Source organism: Myotis daubentonii, chromosome Y, assembly GCF_963259705.1.
Source record: "Myotis daubentonii chromosome Y, mMyoDau2.1, whole genome shotgun sequence".
Classification (NCBI taxonomy): Eukaryota; Metazoa; Chordata; class Mammalia; order Chiroptera; family Vespertilionidae; genus Myotis; species Myotis daubentonii.
The window spans coordinates 395,220-413,199 of NC_081862.1; the positions used below are offsets into that span (position 1 = coordinate 395,220).

The 17,980-nt window shown below is 45.1% G+C and overlaps 1 pseudogene; it reads left to right on the forward strand.

Moving 5' to 3' along the window:
* The first annotated feature begins 10,267 nt into the window (after positions 1–10,267).
* Positions 10,268–11,762, forward strand: LOC132225506 (acyl-CoA-binding domain-containing protein 4-like; annotated as a pseudogene).
* Positions 11,763–17,980: the final 6,218 nt, after the last annotated feature.

Below are 17,980 nucleotides of genomic sequence, written 5' to 3' on the forward strand. Positions count from 1 at the left end.
GCACATACCGGGAATGTTGTGAGTGAAAGAAGATGTAGTGTCGAGGATTGAGGAAGGTATGCTGAGATGGTTTGGACATATAGAGTGGATGAGCAAAAGGAGATAGACGAAACACGTATACAAGACGAGTGTGGATGGGAGAGTTGGAAGGGGTGGACCTCAGTGAATGCCCCTCAATCAGATTGAGGACGTTTTTAGCAAAGGCCAGCTTCGGAGTACTCTAACCCTATCTAATAAAAGAGAAACATGGTAATTAGCCATACCTCCGCTACCCTTCGCATTGGCTAATCAGGGTGATATGCAAATTAACTGCCAGCCAGGATGAGGCTTGCTTGCTTCAGTGATGGAGGACTCCAACGTTCCCCGCCTGCTGCTGCCGGCCTCTGAGCTGGAGTTTGAAACATTGTTACAAATATAGAAGCTAAACAAAACCCCAGAAACCTGCTTTAAGCCAGCCGGGATCTCAGAGCTGGAGTTGAAACAGTGTTTCGATTATAGAACCCAAACAAACCAGATACCTGCTTTCAGCAGCAGAGGCCTAAGAGCTGGAGCCAAGCCTCAGAGCTAAAGCTGGCCCAGAATAAAAAAAAAAAGGAAAAAAGGAGCAGTTGGGAGCTTCAGTCACCCGCCAGCCTGAAAACAGCCCTCAGCCCCTCACCCAGACTGGCCAGGCACCCCAGTGGGGACCCCCACCCTGATCCAGGACACCCTTCAGGGCAAACCAGCCGGCCCCTACCCATGCATCAGGCCTCTATCCTATATAGTAAAAGGGTAATATGCCTCCCAGCACCGGGATCAGCAGAGCCGCGAGGCCTCCTGGCACCAGGATCAGCATGACAGGGGGCAGCGCCCAAACCCCCTGATCGCCCTGCAGCTCTGTGTGTGACAGGGGGCGGGACCACAACCTCCCTATCCGCCCTGCTCTGTTCATGACAGGGGAAGGCGCCCCAACCCCCTGATCAGCCCTGCTCTGTGCCTGATCGGGGGGAGCTCCCCAACCCCCTGATCGCCCTGCAGCTCTGTGTGTGACAGGGTGCGGTGCCCCAACCCCCTGATCGGCCCTGCTCTGTGTGTGACAGGGTGCGCCCCCGCCCCCCCTACCCCACGGGCCCTGCTCTGTGTGTGATGGGGTAGAGCCATAACCTCCCCATCGGCCCTGACCTGAGTGTGACAGTGGCGGCACCTCAACGCCCTGATCAGCCATGCTCTGTGGGTGATAGAGGGCGACGCCCCAACCGCCCCCCACAGGCCCTGCTCTGTGTGTGAAGGGGTAGAGCTATAACCTCCCCATCGGCCCTGCCCTGAGTGTGACAGTGTGCAGCACCCCAAGCCCATAATGGGCCCTGCTCTGTGCGTGACAGGGAGGAGCTCCCCAACCCCCTGATCGACCCTGCTCTGTGAGTGACAGGGTATGAAGCCCCAACCCCCCTGATGGGCCCTGCTCTGTGAGTGACAGGGGGCAGCGCCACAACCCCCTGATTGGCCCTGCTCTGTGTGTGACAGGGAGTGGCGCTGCAACCTCCCCATCGACCCTGCCTTGAGTGTGACAGGGGGCGGTGCCCCAACCCCCCAATCGGCCCTACCCTGAGTGTGACTGAGGGTGGCATTGCCACCTCCCAATCCGCCCTGCTCTGTGCATGACAGGGGGCGGTGCCCCAACTCCCAATCGGCCCTGCTCTGAGCCCGACCAGGGGCTGTACCTAGGGATTGGGCCTGCCCTTTGCCACCCGGAAGCAGGCCTAAGCCAGCAGGTCGTTATCTCCCAAGGGGTCCCAGACTGCGAGAGGGCACAGGCCAGGCTGAGGGACCGCCCCCCTCCCCAGTGCACAAATTTTTGTGCACCGGGCCTCTAGTTAAGTTAATAGCAATGTACCTATCTATATAGTTTAAGTTTAAAAAATTTGGCTCTCAAAAGAAATTTCAATTGTTGTACTGTTGTTATTTGGCTCTGTTGACTAATGAGTTTGCCAACCACTGCCCTATACTATCTTTTAGCCAAATAGAAAGGGGTTTGTTTAATTGCTAACACCTCCTGTTGTTTTCATCTAAACTCTATAGGTCAAATAGAGGAAGAAACACAACGCATTCTATAGAATACACAATGGCTCAAGGAGATCAGTCAGGACAGCATAGAGCAGTCCATATGGTCCAACCTACAAGCATCTCTGCCCAAATAACCTGGCTTTCACCCCTTTTGGGCTCCCTCACACTATTTCTCCTCCTCCTCCTCTTCAGGCCCTGCAGTTCCAGGGCAGTTACCAAATTTGTATAAACAAGATTACAAGTCCTAGTTAACCAGACAATAGAACAGTTTGTCCTTACCCAGGTGAAGGGACCCTATAGGCCTATACCCCAGGAAATAATCTGAATTTACTCCTTAGGCGTTCATGACAGCCCCTTCCACACATGAAGCAGACAATGAGAAACTGACCCCATCCCCCTTTATGTCCTTTATGTGTACCCTTTAAGATGGTAATGAAAGGGTTAAAGAGAATGAAACGGGGTAGAGAAAACTTATTGTGCTTAGCAGATATCTTGAAGAAAGCTTGCAGCCTTGAGCACCGCATAGCCCAGATAACCACTGGACATCTGGTGTCAGGAGGAGCCAAAGACAAGACAGAACTGTTTGCAACCAGCAGCAGAAGTTAATGAAACCCTGCCTCCCACTTCTGTCTTCACTGACTCCTTTTTTTGAACTCAGCCCATTGGCACCCAGGTGCTTGAAATAAAAGTTCTTTTGATACATTATGGCCTCATGTTATAGGTGCGTGACCCTGGCCCACTGTGAACTTTTCAATAATGAGCTCTGCTCCTGGTAATGGCAGGATTGTTAGACAAGTGCCTATAGTTCTGCAGACCAGTGTCTATAGTGTTGCAGCACAGAAAGGCTTAAAGAGCTGCTGCTCCCTGGGAAAGAGGGGTGAAGAGTGGAGGAAAGAAGGCTGTTCTGCCTTTGTGAGAGGCAAGCAGTTTCCAGAGCTTTGAGGAAAGTTTTCCTTAAATCTCTATCTTGGTTGCCAAAACTGGTTTGGCTCAGTAGATAGAGCGTCGGCCTGCAGACTGAAAGGTCCCAGGTTTGATTCTGGTCAAGGGCATGTACCTGGGTTGCGGGCACATCCCCAGTAGGAGATGTGCTGGAGGCAGCTGATCGATGTTTCTCTCTCATCGATGTTTCTAACTCTCTATCTCTCTCCCTTCCTTTCTGTAAAAAATCAATAAAATATATTTAAAAAAAAAATCTCTATCTTGGTAAAAGGACTATAAGCATGAGCAACACAAATTTAATTGGAGAACAGTGCTAAATTTTAAGATTCATTTACAGGCCAGACTTCCCTATCCCAGAGTTGATATTGGTGAAGAAAATCAATCTCCCTTTTTCAAATTTGAGGGTCAGATTTTTCTAATTATTTAAGAAACAAATTTTGTAGTTTTCTACCTGAAAGAGAATAGAGGAGGTTATAGGAAAAAATGGTGCTATAGTTAAGAGAGGAGCAGTAGGTTTGGTCAAAGAGAGATTCATCAGGAAAGGATTACATGCAGGAAGGTTTAGCATGAAGAAGAAGAATTTGGTAAGTGGTGCAGCCCTGACAGAGAGAAGAGTGACTGCAGAGAAGGAAGAAGGCCTGAATGTAGGGGATCTCTGATCATTTCCCATTGCAGTGGCAGAAATGTTTAAGTCCCGGAGAATATTAAAATCAAAAGTTCCATTCTTGGGCCAGTGTGAATCATTGCCTAATTTATATTGTGAATAAGGCACTTTGACAGGCCTCTGTGGGAAAGAATGAAGGAGACATTCCAGAGGAGTGTTTATTTGAGGGGACAGAAAAAGAATTCCCCACGGTATAAATTAGAAGACAAGGTAAGCAACAAAGGGAGACCCAGGAGCAAGACTAGAGGGAGGGTGTTCCAACCATCTAGTCAGGCTCCAGAGCAAGGAGAACAGTCTAATCCACATGGTGAGCATACCCTGCCACGAGGAAGACTGTGGGACCCAGGGCTGAAGCTGGACAGGAGAGGATATCTGGCCTAGTGCTAAATCTTTTGTCTGAGATGGAAAATCAGAAATCCTGAAGAGTGACCCAATTGTCATGTACCAGAGATGAAATGAGCTGGTATTGAGTGCAGGGTTAGCAGTGGGAAGGAGAGGTCCCTGATCTGGCGTCCTCTTTGGCTAGTTCTGGAGGTTCCATCTGGGAGGGAAGCCTAATCAATGCTGGCAATCATCTCACCCTAAAACGATTTGGAGGTAAGCCCAGGATGAGCTGCTGCCGCCACCTACTGATTGATCTCTGAATAGCAAACTTGGGGTGACCAAAGCTGGAGTGATAGCTCCCCTTTCCAATGAAACCCTCCCAGGATTCTGCACCAAATGTTAGGGTGACTGAAGGAGGAACATTCAAGACTCAAAGGGGCCCTAGCCGGTTTGGCTCAGTGGATAGAGCGTCGGCTTTCGGACTGAAAGGTCCCAGGTTCGATTCCGGTCAGGGGCATGTACCTTGGTTGCGGGCACATCCCCAGCAGGAGGTGTGCAGGAGGCAGCTGATCGATGTTTCTCTCTCATCGATGTTTCTAACTCTCTATCCCTCTCCTTTACTCTCTGTAAAAAATCAATAAAATATATTTTAAAAAAAAGGCTCAAAGGGGTAAAGAGTTACAAATTTATCCTTACATCTGCTAGCAGAAGGGCTGAGTCTAAAACAGCATCAGCAGGGCCGAGTAGGGGGAGCAGGATATATATGTCCCTTGTAAAGGTCAGTCAGAGTAACCAGTGGGAATAGGTGCAGGCGGGGACCAGGTGTAGGCAGTCACTGGAAACTAGGTGAGGTGATTTACTGGAAGCTGAAAGCTGTTAATCATGAGATTTGTAATGAGAATAACAGGAAAATCGCTGGGAGGGGCAAGAGCCCCAAGCAGGGCATAACGGAGCACAAGAATGTGCCTAACACTGGGTTCCCAACATCTGTTCTCTCACAAAGCCCCTCTATGACATGATAAAGGGACCCCTCACTGAGCCTTTAGATCCAGAGGCCAGCATTCTCTCACCTCAGGACCTTCTGACACCCCTCTTCTCAAAGAACAACTTTATTTACTGGAAAATTCCAAATGCTTACTTTAAAAAAAGTATATATATCTATATATATACTTTTATATATATACAAATTAAATTAATTTCAGTGAAGAAGGGAGGGGGAGAGAGATAGAGGGAGAGAGAATCATCGATCAGCTGCCTCCTGCACACCCCCTATTGGGGATTGAGTTCACAACCTGGGCATGTGCCCTTTACCAGAATTGAGCCCGGGACCCTTCAGTCCACAGGCTGAACAGCTAGGACTCAACTGCTTACTTAACAGTCCTGCTATATCAGAAGCTGAACCCATTATCACGCAAACCTTAGCATGTTATCTCTAAGGAAAACCAGACAAGTGACACCATGGCTGCCTCAGGACCAGATTTTACTTTCCAACTCATTCAACAGTTTATCTCAGCCTTGGGTTATCATATGCAAACTCCACCCAGAATCCTAATAAAATACTATAATTAGTGATTTGGCATGTGCTAGGGATTTTTCCCCCCCTACATCCCTTCTTAGCAGGAAACAGAGTTCTACTCAAAAGATTAACATCAACCAGACGGGAATCTATACTTCTTATCCAATATAGACATAGCCCCACCATCCCTCAACAATCAGTCTTTACTTTCCCCATAACCCATCATTTCTGAAACAAAAGGGCAGTCCATTGGGTTGGCTTATATGCATGCATACAAGTCCTTTGGTTGATCTGTTCCCCTTACCCCCACCCTCCCCTACTTTCCCTCTGGGGATTAATAGTCTGATTGCTGTTTCTCTGTCTTTGGATCTGTTTTTGTTAATCAGTTTATGTTGTTCATTATATTACAGTGTGGAAACTCTAATCAGAGTATGCTGGATATTCAAGGCCAGTTTGCCATACACAGGTGCAAAAGCAAGGACACAGTAATCTTACTGTATGTACTGTGCAGGCATGCCCTTTTATAACCCAAATATTGATGTCACTGTTTGGCAGGAAGCCTCTTTTGTCTGAATTATTATAAAGATGTGTTACTGACCAGCTAGATGGCTGCTTTGTGGGCTCCTATGTTTACTGCAGCTGTTTTTGTGAGGCTACTTTGTACAGCTGCTTTATGAGCTACTTTGAGGAACTGTTTTTGTCTAATGGCTCCTTGCTACTTGGCCTGTAATAAAGTCTCTCTTATATGCCTATGACTTATATCTTTATCCACAATCTGGTGTCCAAGTGGGTACAGCCCCTGGCAGAGGAGAACCTGTGCTCCCACATACAGGTATTGTTTCAGAATTTACCTGGTGACCAAAAAACACGGGTACTCAGATGATTCAGGAAAAAACCCTTTATTTGCAGGTGTACTAGTATGGTGTGGGGAACAGCTATAGGATTAAGTCTCGGACTGACCTGTTGGCAAAGTCACAAACAAGTCCCAGCTTAGAGGGCATAGTCCTCTTAGCATAATTAGGCTCAACCTTATAATGCTCCCTAGATCTTATCTGGGAAGCTAATGGGCTGAGGGAGATGCGTAATGGCCAAAACAAGTGAAACTCACAAGAACATTGTAACTATGGTAACTACTATCTTGTTTTCCTCTGACTATAAAATAAAGGCTCAGCTTGACTCTGTATTTTTCTCTGTGGCCTCAGCCAGGCACAGGAAGATCCATGGAGACTGAAGAGAGCTATGCTGATCATCTGAATGCTGTCTCCATGTAAATCATTCTTCACCGACTCCGTCCACACCTTTGGGAACCCCTGGACTGCTGGGGCTGGACCCTGGTATCTAGCGCCTGAACAGGCCGAACAGGATTCCCCTAGAGAAGGTCCCCCCTCCCCATTGAGAACCCCCACACTCAGGATGGATAGGACTCCACCAGGATAAGTAGGGTAAGAAGGTGGATAGTACAGAACTTAGATTGAGAAGATGTGCCATACTGAGTGTAAAGGAAAAAGACGCTATATGTGATCTTTTAACACATATGCTTGCTATCAGAGGAGTTAAGGTTACTCCCAGTCAGACGGAATGTTTTATACAAGAAGTATGTCCATGCATTTCTGAGGAAGGGAAGGTAAATGTAAAGGCATGGGAGAAGGTAGGCCCAAGGAGCCTTATCCTTAACCCCACTGCAGCCTTTCCACCCTGGGAAAGTGCAGGATTGGCAAGCTCTCCCTGGGGTGATAGATCAGGACTCAGGTAATAGCGGAAAGCGCCAATCCTACTCTTAAAATGGATACTAGAGAGCACTTGGGGTTTTTCTTTTTAATGTCTGTTTTGGATTGAGTAAATGGATTTTACTTAATTTTAATATATCAAAGTTAGCTCTTAACACAAAAACAAAAACTGACAATTCCATCAATATAAACCTCTTCTATAAAAACAAAAGAGGGGGAGAAGAATGTTACATGTTGAAATTTAAAAAAAAAATGCAATGCAGAGGGTTCTACAGCAGCCAAAAGGCATTGGGCTTCCTGTACAATAGCCTCTGCCGACTTAGTCCAGTGGAAGGCTACAAAAACCAGCCAAGTTTTACCAGATCTAGTAATGATGTGTGGAAGAGGTTGTATTTTGTATCTTTCCAGAAGAAGCAGTACAGACAATTTGGGTACCAGAGTGTTATGTGGGTCACAACAATGGACTCAGAGAAGCTCCTTGTTCCATCGTTCCAAAGACTGAGAGTTGCCCCGATGACAGAAAAGCAAAAAAAGAAGAAAAGGAAGGCTACGCAAGGGACCGAGGTGCCAACATGGGGTCAGCTGAAGAAGTTAACAACTGAGGCTCAGCAGATGGTAGAAAAGCAAGAAGTGGAAGCTACTCCCTCAACCATGTTTCTGGCTATGTTAGCATTGGTTAGCTGCCAGTCTTGAGCAGCCATGTCCAAGGACTCTGAGGAAATCAGGAAAAGAAACTTTCATTTAGTAGGAAATGTTACTGTAATTTGATTTCTCTCTTATTGTTGTGTTGCATTGGTATTGTTTTGTTACTGTTTTAATAGCCAGAGTTTTGTTCTTCATGTTTGTTTTAAAACGTTGACCTATCTGTAGTTTGGGTTTTGCATTGGCATTGTTTTGTTATTGTTTTAATAGCCAGAGTTTTGTTCTTGATGTTTAAGTTTTACTTTAATTATGGTAGCTTTTTGTTCTTGATGCTTAAGTTTTCCTTTCATTATGGTAGCTTAAAAACTGTCATTATAGTAGTTTAAAAAATAAAAAAGGTGAGATGTGGGGAGCTGTCGAGTGAGACTCCTTCCACATTCTGCGTGGAGTAGGGTTCGGTATCTGAAAGAGGAGCTGCACAACAAATGAGAGAAAACAACACGAGATAATTTTGCAATGTTGGGGGACCAGGCGGCAAGTCCCAAAGGACTTCTCCCGTGCTCAGGCCTCACCAAGCTTTTATTGATCTGGGATGCCCCCATAGCATAGCCCTTAGGAAGGTGACCCCCTAGTAACAAGCAGACTAGCCCATCAGCAAGGATTTACATAATAATAAATGGGGGAGTAGTTTCAGCTACCACTGTCTGGACCAACAGAGGTGGCGCCTAGCTCCGAGCTTTGCTAGGGCTTCAAAGGCACCCAGCCTTCAGGGGGCTTTCGGGGAGTTCTCTGTCTATGCTTATCAGATAGTGAAGGCAATAAACAGTTTCCCACATCTCCCCCTTATTTTTTCTTTAAAAAATAATCAAGTCCCAATTTCAATGTCCAAAAGTTCTGAGTCCATGTTTCAATGTCCAAAAGTTCATGTGTACATGCCAGCAATGAAATGTTGGTTCTGGATGGTGGAAAATGCAGGTCCGGTCATTTCTGGTCTGGTCCTGGGCAACCTGCAGCGACGCACAGCTGCTGACCGTTACCATGGCAAGGTGTCTTCACCATCTCCATCTCTGAACTGTCTCTCCTGTCTTTGTGGCTGGCTTTCTGTGATCCGTTGTTACAGGAATCCACATGGTCTTGTAGCTGTTCTCTGAAAGTATACAAACATATTCTCGACCAAAGGTTAAAGGAAAAAAAAACCTTACTTGGGGTCTTTTCTTTAGCATGATCTTTCCCTGGCTTAGCCTGGCATAATGTGTGTGTTTTTTGGGTGTCTCACTATTAGCATTATAAACGAAAAAATTTTTTCTCTAAATGTAATTTAGTTACAGGATCTATTTCCTTACATGGTATTCTTCCACTATATTTTTCCACTATCCCCCCTTTTTTTTATTTAATTAGGAGACTTCTTGGAAATTTTATAATGCAGTCTAGATAGCTTTATTAAATATTAATTTTTTGCACGCAAAAAAATGAACCTGAACATGCTTTAGGTTCATAGCATGTTTACCATGAAATGAAAATTTTTGGTTAATACTATATGAGTAATTACTTATTTCAAGTTAGCAAAATTTAATTAATTTGAAAACTTGACAAGTATTTTACTGTCAAATTTAATATTCTAACAATGATCTTAATTTACACTGTAAATATTAATTGAAAAGGATCACTTTACATCCTTGTGAAGGCTCTGAGCATTCCTGTTGTTAGGCTAGATTTAGACATAGGGTCTGTTAGCCAAGCCTTTGTTTTTCTGGGTACTATTTTCAGCTGGACCAAGTCTGTTCTGTTATTTGGTTCCTGATCTGGGCTGGGCATGGGAAGCAAGAAGCAGCCATGGGGACAGGAGACCTTCCTCAGAAGGGGCGAGTGTTCCAGCCCCTGCACAATTGGGGGGGTGAGGATCTGTGCTCCACCTCTGTTGAGCCCCAAGTTTTCTCCTACTGGCCCCCGGTTGTGCCTGTCTTAGGTCGCCCCACCCTGTGGGGTCTTACCCGTCGTTGACTACCAACCATCTCTGGGCCAAGTAGGGTGATGTGAGGTTCAGTTCTGTCTTCTTGTTAACCTATGTCCCTCTGGCCTCCATGCCCAGCAACTGCCTTTGGATCCCCTCGCCTGCTGGCGGGGTCCCGGCATTGATCATAGGGAACCCAGGTTTCTTCTCCAGAGAGGGCCCAGCTTATGCCATTGGGCCAGAGACAGATCCATGGTACCAGCTTTTCATGATCCCAGCTTGAACAGAGAGCTCAGGTAACAGCTGTAGGCAATTGGATTCCTCTTGGCAAAAAAAGTCAAGATAGGTCAATACAGAATGCTTAAGTGCCTTCCCCAGGAGGCCCTCCACACAGTGGAAAGGAATAAATCCCTTCATGTCAAAGAATTAATTTGTCGTCTCCATTCGGGCCCGACGGGGCCGGGAGGTCAGTAGGAAGCCCTCGGCTAGTGGTGAGAGGACCCAGGGGTCCGGGCAGGGGTCTCCGTGGGAGTTGCGCAAAAGTAGGGTCCCAGGGCTCAGAGCAGCTGGAGATGGGTACCGAGAAAGAAATCCCGGAACCGGACTGCCAGAAACAGTTCCAGGCTGTAGTCAGAGTCATTCAGAACCTGCCTAAGAACAACAGTTATTACCGCCTCTCCTATGAAGAGATGCTTCGATTCTACAGCTACTACAAGCAGGCTACCATTGGGCCCTGCGTGGTCCCCTGGCCTGGGTCCTGGGACCCCATTGGATGATATAAGTGGGATGCCTGGAACAGCCTGGGTAAGATGAGTAGGGAGGAGGCCATGTTTGCCTACATCACTGAGATGAAGGTGGTGGCACAGAAGGTGATCGACACAGTGCCGCTGGGCGAGGTGGCAGACGACATGTTTGGTTACTTTGAGCCCCTGTACCAGGTGATCCCTGACATGCCGAGACCCCCGGAAACCTTCCTGTGAAAGGTCACAGGTTTTGAAGAGCAGGTACTGAATGGAGATACTGGGACTACCCCAGAGTCTCCCTGCCTTCCCAAGGAACCAGCACCCCGAAGCCCAGAGTCTCAGCCACCCAGGGACCCAGACTCCAAGGTTTTCTGTGATTCCCTGGAGCAGCTGGAGCCTGAGCTGGTGTGGGCAGAGCAGAAGGGCGCCCCTGGAGGAGAGCCTGACAGCAGACACAGCCCTGTGCCCCCAACAGGGAAAGCAGAGGCTCCCCTCCGGTGCTCGGCCTTCGCCCCCCAGGCTCTCAGGTCCCACGCTGCTCTTCTTCCTCCTGTGGCCCTTCATTGCCCAGTGGCTCGTCAGGCAGTTTCGGACCCTGAAGAGGTGATTCTCAATGGAGGAGTCTGCAGCCAATGAAGGAGACTATGTGCCCCCTGTCCTGCTGTGCCCGGAGCCTGCCAGGGTTTAAGAGAACAGCATTGGGTTTAAGAGAACAGCATTAACCCCACCTGCCACCACTACCAATCAGTGTTTGCCTTGGCACCCCTCCCCTAATGGGGAGCACGGCAAATAAGACCCCACCCTTCCCACAGCTTCATGGGATGCTTCCACCGTCCCCCCTCCCCCCTCCCCAGTCCATCCCGGGTTTCCTGGGAAGGCTGCAGTGGCAGTGCCTGTCCTGGGGGCGGGGCTGCCCATCTCTGCGTCTGCCCGCCCCGACCCTGGGTCACCTGACTTCTCCCGGCCCTGCCTCTCCCCGCGGAGGCCTGGCTGTCCGGCAGGTTGGGTTGGGCCGGGTCCTGGGATTGGTTGCCTGGGGCCTGGGGGAGGCCCCGCCGAGCTGGGGGAAGGCAGAAGCAGGCCCCGGGAGGGCGAGTGCTCCGAGTGCTGGCCTTCCTCTCCCGCACACACTCAGGACGTCTTCTCTGAAGATTCACTTACAAATGAATGTTTCACTAAATAAAATAAAACAATCTTCTGCCATCTAAAAAAAAAAAGAATTAATTTGTAAGTTTGTTTGGGATAAATGCACAATATACTGTTGTAAAGCATCAAAAATTATTAATGAAACTTGTAGAATAATACCATGTAAGAATATTCTTTGCTCTAGGTCATGACAACTTAATTTTAAACTGGCTGTCTCAAGGTTTGGAATGAGGAACCTAGTTAGCAAAAAAAAAGCCATTTACAGAAGCAGAGACAGCATGCTATCTAAATTACAGTTCTGGGTGAACACATTATCTAGAGTCCTTGGGTAACCTAGGTAAAACTTAGGCATGTTCTCTGAATTACAGTTTTTACCTGAGTTAATTGTTACCATACTTCACTTTACCATGCCCCAGGTGGTCTCTGGGCTGTTGGTTGTCTGGTTTGTCTTCCTCCTGTTGGATTACGCTTGGAGAACTTTAACTTAAAAAAAGAAAAATCTTTCTCTTTTACACAAAGTAACTTATAGGGTTACTTCTTGGATGTTGACTGATAGTGCCGCAAGGCCATGTGACCGTGCTTATTTTCAGATTTGGTATTTTAACAGCAAATCATTAGATTATCCTTTAAATATTAGTGGAAGATATTTCAAAATATTAAAATTTCTCCTTTTTATTAAATTTAAAATAATGTTTTTAAACAGCGTTCCTTTTCGGCTTATTTGCATATACAGAGGGATCATGGGAAGCCTTCAGTAACTTTTTTTTTTTTTTATTGCTTAAAGTATTACAAAGGGTATTACATATGTATCCACTTCAGTAACTTTTTAGAAGAATTTTACTTTACTAGGATTCAACTGCTTACAAAGATTAGTAAATTTAGTAGTTTTATGTTGATACACAAGATGCAAACGCTGCTTCACTTCCAGCCTAATTTAAAATGCAGCGGTGAGGAGCTTTTAAATAAAAGACATTGCTAGTTTAAATAAAGACTTTGCTACTAATAAATCAATTCTTTTATTTGGCAGAAATTCCTTATGCAACCAAGCATATTATATTTTAAAATATTGCACTCGGGAAAAACTTCAAAATACATATCTAATTAAAACATTTTCAACATTTTTTAAACAGTTCTCAACATAATAGGATCTAGTCTTGACCATGGAATCAATTACTCTTGTTTATGATATATGTATAACTGTGGTTCTACTGAGAATTTAAGGTATCTTTTAAAAATGTATCTACAAGCCTTTTAAGAAATATGAGCTCTATTGTCGGCCCTTATAAAGCCAACTGCTTAAAACATTGGTCTATCATACCACTGAAATTATATTAAGACCATGATTGCTAATTTATTAAGCATTAAAAATATCTTCTTAAAAATAGTATTAAATAAATCCGAGAGGCAAGCACACTTTTTGCCCCATCTGCATTTCTGTAGTAAAACTCTGCCTTAAAACTCCACCCCTGAAATTCTATCCTCCCTTAGTAAGCAGACACTCCTTTTGTGATTGGCTAAGTCAGAGGGAGGGGCCTTTGTTGTTCCAAGATGGTGGCCCCCAGGGGTGCGGCAGGCCATGTGGCCAACATGGCGGCTGCCAAGTCATGCAGCCCAACATTGTGGCTGGCTAAACTGTTCTCTGACAGAAAAGATGATTTCCTTATTCTCACAATAAACAAGGGAAGAGCAAACAAAAATCCCTAAAAGATAGATGGCCAACATTATATTGTAGACAAACAGAAATCTCATTAGCTGTTTATACCCTTTATAATTATCTTAAAGAATATTAATCAAATTTAAACTGGTTATTGTATTAAAAATTTCAGTTGAGATCTTAAAAATTAATTCTCTTTTTTAAATCAGACCAAGAAGTAACATATTTTGAATTTCTAATCATTTAAGAGAAAACACATTTTATTTTTTCAAAAACAAGTTATACATTAGATGTTTAATTAATTTCTTCCGATTCAATTTGCACCTTAAACTTTCAGAGCTTTAAATCTTAGGTAGCAAATTAAATGCTTAGCATTTTTCAAATCAATACTTTTGCATTTAAGGATACACTTCAAATAAAATATAAGGCATTTTCAATTAATAGATTAACTTCTATCTTCTAGACTTCATACTAGGCATACTCAGATCAACATTTCAGTATTGTAAATCTCAATACTTTTAGATGATTTGAACTTAAAAGTTTTAAGTTACCAGCCAATAAGCCTGGCATAGCTGCTTAATTTCAAAATGGTCACAATTTTCCTGCTGGGGAAGTCAAGAAGCAAAACCATAGCTATTCACATGTAAACTTGACTATCAACTTCCTGGTGGTACTTGCCCCACGGCGGGAAATTTCAAAAGAGCTACTTTATTTTATTTATTTATTTTTTTATATTTTATTGATTTTTTACAGAGAGGAAGGGAGAGAGATAGAGAGTTAGAAACATCGATGAGAGAGAAACATCGATCAGCTGCCTCCTGCACATCCCCCACTGGGGAAGTGCGCGCAACCCAGGTACATGCCCTTGACCGGAATCGAACCTGGGACCTTTCAGTCCGCAGGCAGACGCTCTATCCACCGAGCCAAACCGGTTTCGGCCAAAAGAGCTACTTTAAATCGCCTTGGGAAACCAACCTGTATTTCTTTCTCAGGTTCATCTTCACCATTTTTAAGGCCCAAACAGTCTCGGGTTTTTATTCTGTACACAGCAAAAGGTCAAGTTCAGCTCAAAACTATGCGCACTTGTTTTTAAGCTGGCCTTTTCCCTTTACATGTGCACAGAAATCCTGGATGCATTTATAAATTTGTAAAAGCTTTAAGTCATTAGCTGGAAAAAAAGGATAAAGATGGTGTATTTGTTCCCAAAGTCATGCTTAATTGAAGACATTTTAAATTTTTTCCTATTTCGCTTTCTAAAGTCATGGCTAGCACCCAAGGTTATCTTAGCCAAAGTTTGGTTGTCATAAGATGTTCTCCGGTAATTCTTAAACAGAACATTAAGTAATCTCATTGCAGGAGAACTTATTGCTCTGGGCTCTCCTGCCACCTTTGAATCTCTCCACACCAGAGGCGGATTCGGCAGCAGGGTTTCATTTCTTATTACAGATTTTAGATTCCAAATACAAATTAAGATTTTTTTTTTGGATTTTTATTTATTTATTTATTTATTTATTTTTTAATTAAATCTTTATTGTTCAGATTATTACATTTGTTCCTCTTTTTTCCCCCCCCATAACTCCCCTCCTCCCAGTTCCCGCCCCACCCTCCGCCCTCACTCCCCACCCACTGTCCTCATCCATAGGTGCACGATTTTTGTCCAGTCTCTTCCTACATCTCCCACACCCCTTTTCCCCCCAAGAATAGTCAGTCCATTCCCTTTCTATGTCCCTGATTCCATTATAATCACCAGTTCATTCTGTTCATCAGATTATTTATTCACTTGATTCTTAGATTCACTTGTTGATAGATGCATATTTGTTGTTCATAATTTGTATCTTTACCTTTTTCTTCCTCTTCCTCTTCTTAAAGGATTCCTTTCAGCATTTCATATAATCCTGGTTTGGTGGTGATGAACTCCTTCAGCTTTTCCTCATCTGTGAAGCTCTTTATCTGACCTTCAATTCTGAATGATAGCTTCGCTGGATAAAGTAATCCTGGTTGTAGGTTCTTGGTATTCATCACTTTGAATATTTCTTGCCACTCCCTTCTGGCCTGCAAAGTTTCTGTTGAGAAATCAGCTGACAGTCGTATGGGCATTCCCCTGTAGGTAACTGAGTCTCTCTCTCTTGCTGTTTTTAAGATTCTCTCTTTGTCTTTTGCTCTTGGCATTTTAATGATGATGTGTCTTGGTGTGGTCCTCTTTGGATTCCTTTTGTTTGGGGTTCTCCGCGCTTCTTGGACCTGTAAGTCCATTTCTTTCACCAGATGGGGGAAGTTTTCTGTCATTATTTCTTCAAATAGGTTTTCAATATCTTGCTCTCTCTCATCTTCTGGCACCCCTATAATTCTGATGTTGGTACGCTTGAAGCTGTCCCAGAGGCTCCCTACACTATCCTCGCATTTTTGGATTCTTTTTTCATTTTGCTTTTCCGGTTGGATGTTTTTTGCCTCCTCGCATTTCAAATCATTGACTTGATTCTTGCGCTCCTCTGGTCTGCTGTCGGGCGTCTGTATAATATTCGTTATTTCAGTCCGTGTATGCTTAATTTCTAGTTGGCTCCCCAATATAGGATCGAGGGTCTTATTAGTTTTCGTGTAGATCTCATTAAGTTTATCGGCAGCTTCTAAACAGTTCTTGAGAGACCTTAAAAGTGTGGTTCTGAACTCTATATCTTCCATTGACAATTTTGTCCTGTTTCTTTGTCTCCGCATTTTGTTATGCTTCCTTGGTGCACCCCCTAGTGGTCTTTGTTCGCAGTCTTATAGTTAAATCTTGATTGTTGTAGCAAATTCCAGGGAGGGTTTGACCTCCAGGCCAAGTGGCTATGAGAATCAGCTGTGTCAGCAGTGAGAGAACTTCTGTCCTCTAGGGAGGTGCTAATCTAGCCTTTGCCTGAGGCTCTCCGGCAAATGCCTCTGTGCAGGGCTTGGGCGGGGCGGGTCGCACAGGATCAACAGGGTGGGCCGGAGAGAGCAGTTATGGCGGCTCTCAGACCTGTCCCCAGGGGCTCTGCCTCTCCGAGTCCCAGCACCCGCTGCAAAGCTCGGAGAGGAAGCTGCCCTCGCTCTGACCGAAGCCAGACAGTCCCGCCTCTCCCGTTTGAGTCTGGGTCCCCAAAGACTCGCCCGGATCTGGTGCTCAGAGTCTGCGACTCCCTCCCCATTGAAAACAACAACTGCGCCCTCCGCCGCCAGCCCGCTCCGCGCACTCCGCACCTCAGAATTTGACTTCACTACTGCGCCTCCTCTGAGTGTCCGTGTGCGTTTCTCTTTCCTCCTAGTTGTAGGACTTCCACTCAGCCAGCGTTCCTGTGGTTCTGGGTGATGTCCCTTCCGTCCTTTAGTTTCACTTTTGAAGTAGTTGTTCAAAGCAGCAAACTCCGGCGTTAACCTATGCCGCCATCTTGGTTCTCAAGTGTTGGATTTTAAATGTCACAAATTAAGATTTTAATTTGGACAAGAAACCACATTAAGATGACCATGGCACTCTTTTTTCAGCTTGATTTAAAGGAGTACCTTTTAATATTCCAATTTCTTTATAATTTGGCCTTTTTGCACAGGTGATTCTATTAACAGCAAATTAAACATATCAGGATTAGGACATGGAGGTGGAGGGAGCCATGAAGGCCATTCCTCCCATTTTTTTTTTCTGCTCCTCTTAAGGAGCGGAGGGTGCAAGGGGAGGAGATTTATCCTCCTTGACCTCTCCTAAGGCTCTAGGAAATGAAATGCCGTGTTCTACAAGGGGAAACAATTTTTGGCAAGTTCTGATTAACTTTTTGGCAAACTTAACTTTTTGGCAAACTTTTAAGATCTAATGTACCTTTTTCAAGAAACCAAGGGTTATGTTCTATAATAACATGCAAAAACTATAAGATATTACCTTCTAAAATTTTAACTCCTTAAGCATGCAAATCAAAAGTCTATAATAAAGTTTCTTACTTTTTTAAAAGCCAAATATAACTTTTTAAAGCCGAATCTACTTTCTTAAAGCCAAATCCTGCCCCGTTTGTTAGCCTGGTTAAGAAAACGTTCCCAGTGTACTTACAGACCCGGGCTTCTGTAGTTGATCCTGGGCCTTGCTTGTGGTGGAATCCCCCTCACCTTTTTTCGGTGAGTTTTCCACACCTTTTCGGTGAAAACTTCCTTTTCTCGCTCCAGCGAGACCTGCACTTCCAGATTACCCGTCGGGCGCCAGATGTCGAGTAAGACTCCTTCCACGTTCTGCGTGGAGTAGGGTTCGGTATCTGAAAGAGGAGCCGCACAACAAATGAGAGAAAACAACACAAGATAATTTTGCAATATTGGGGGACCAGGCGGCAAGTCCCAAAGGACTTCCCCAGTGCTCAGGCCTCACCAAGCTTTTATTGATCTGGGATGCACCCATAGCATAGCCCTTAGGCAGGTGACCCCCTAGTAACAAGCAGACTAGCCCATCAGCAAGGATTTACATAATAATAAATGGGGGAGTAGTTTCAGCTACCACTGTCTGGACAAACAGAGGTGGCGCCTAGCTCCGAGCTTTGCTAGGGCTTCAAAGGCACCCAGCCTTCGGGGGGCTTTCGGGGAGTGCTCTGTCTATGCTTATCAGATAGTGAAGGCAATAAACAGTTTCCCACAGGGAGCAG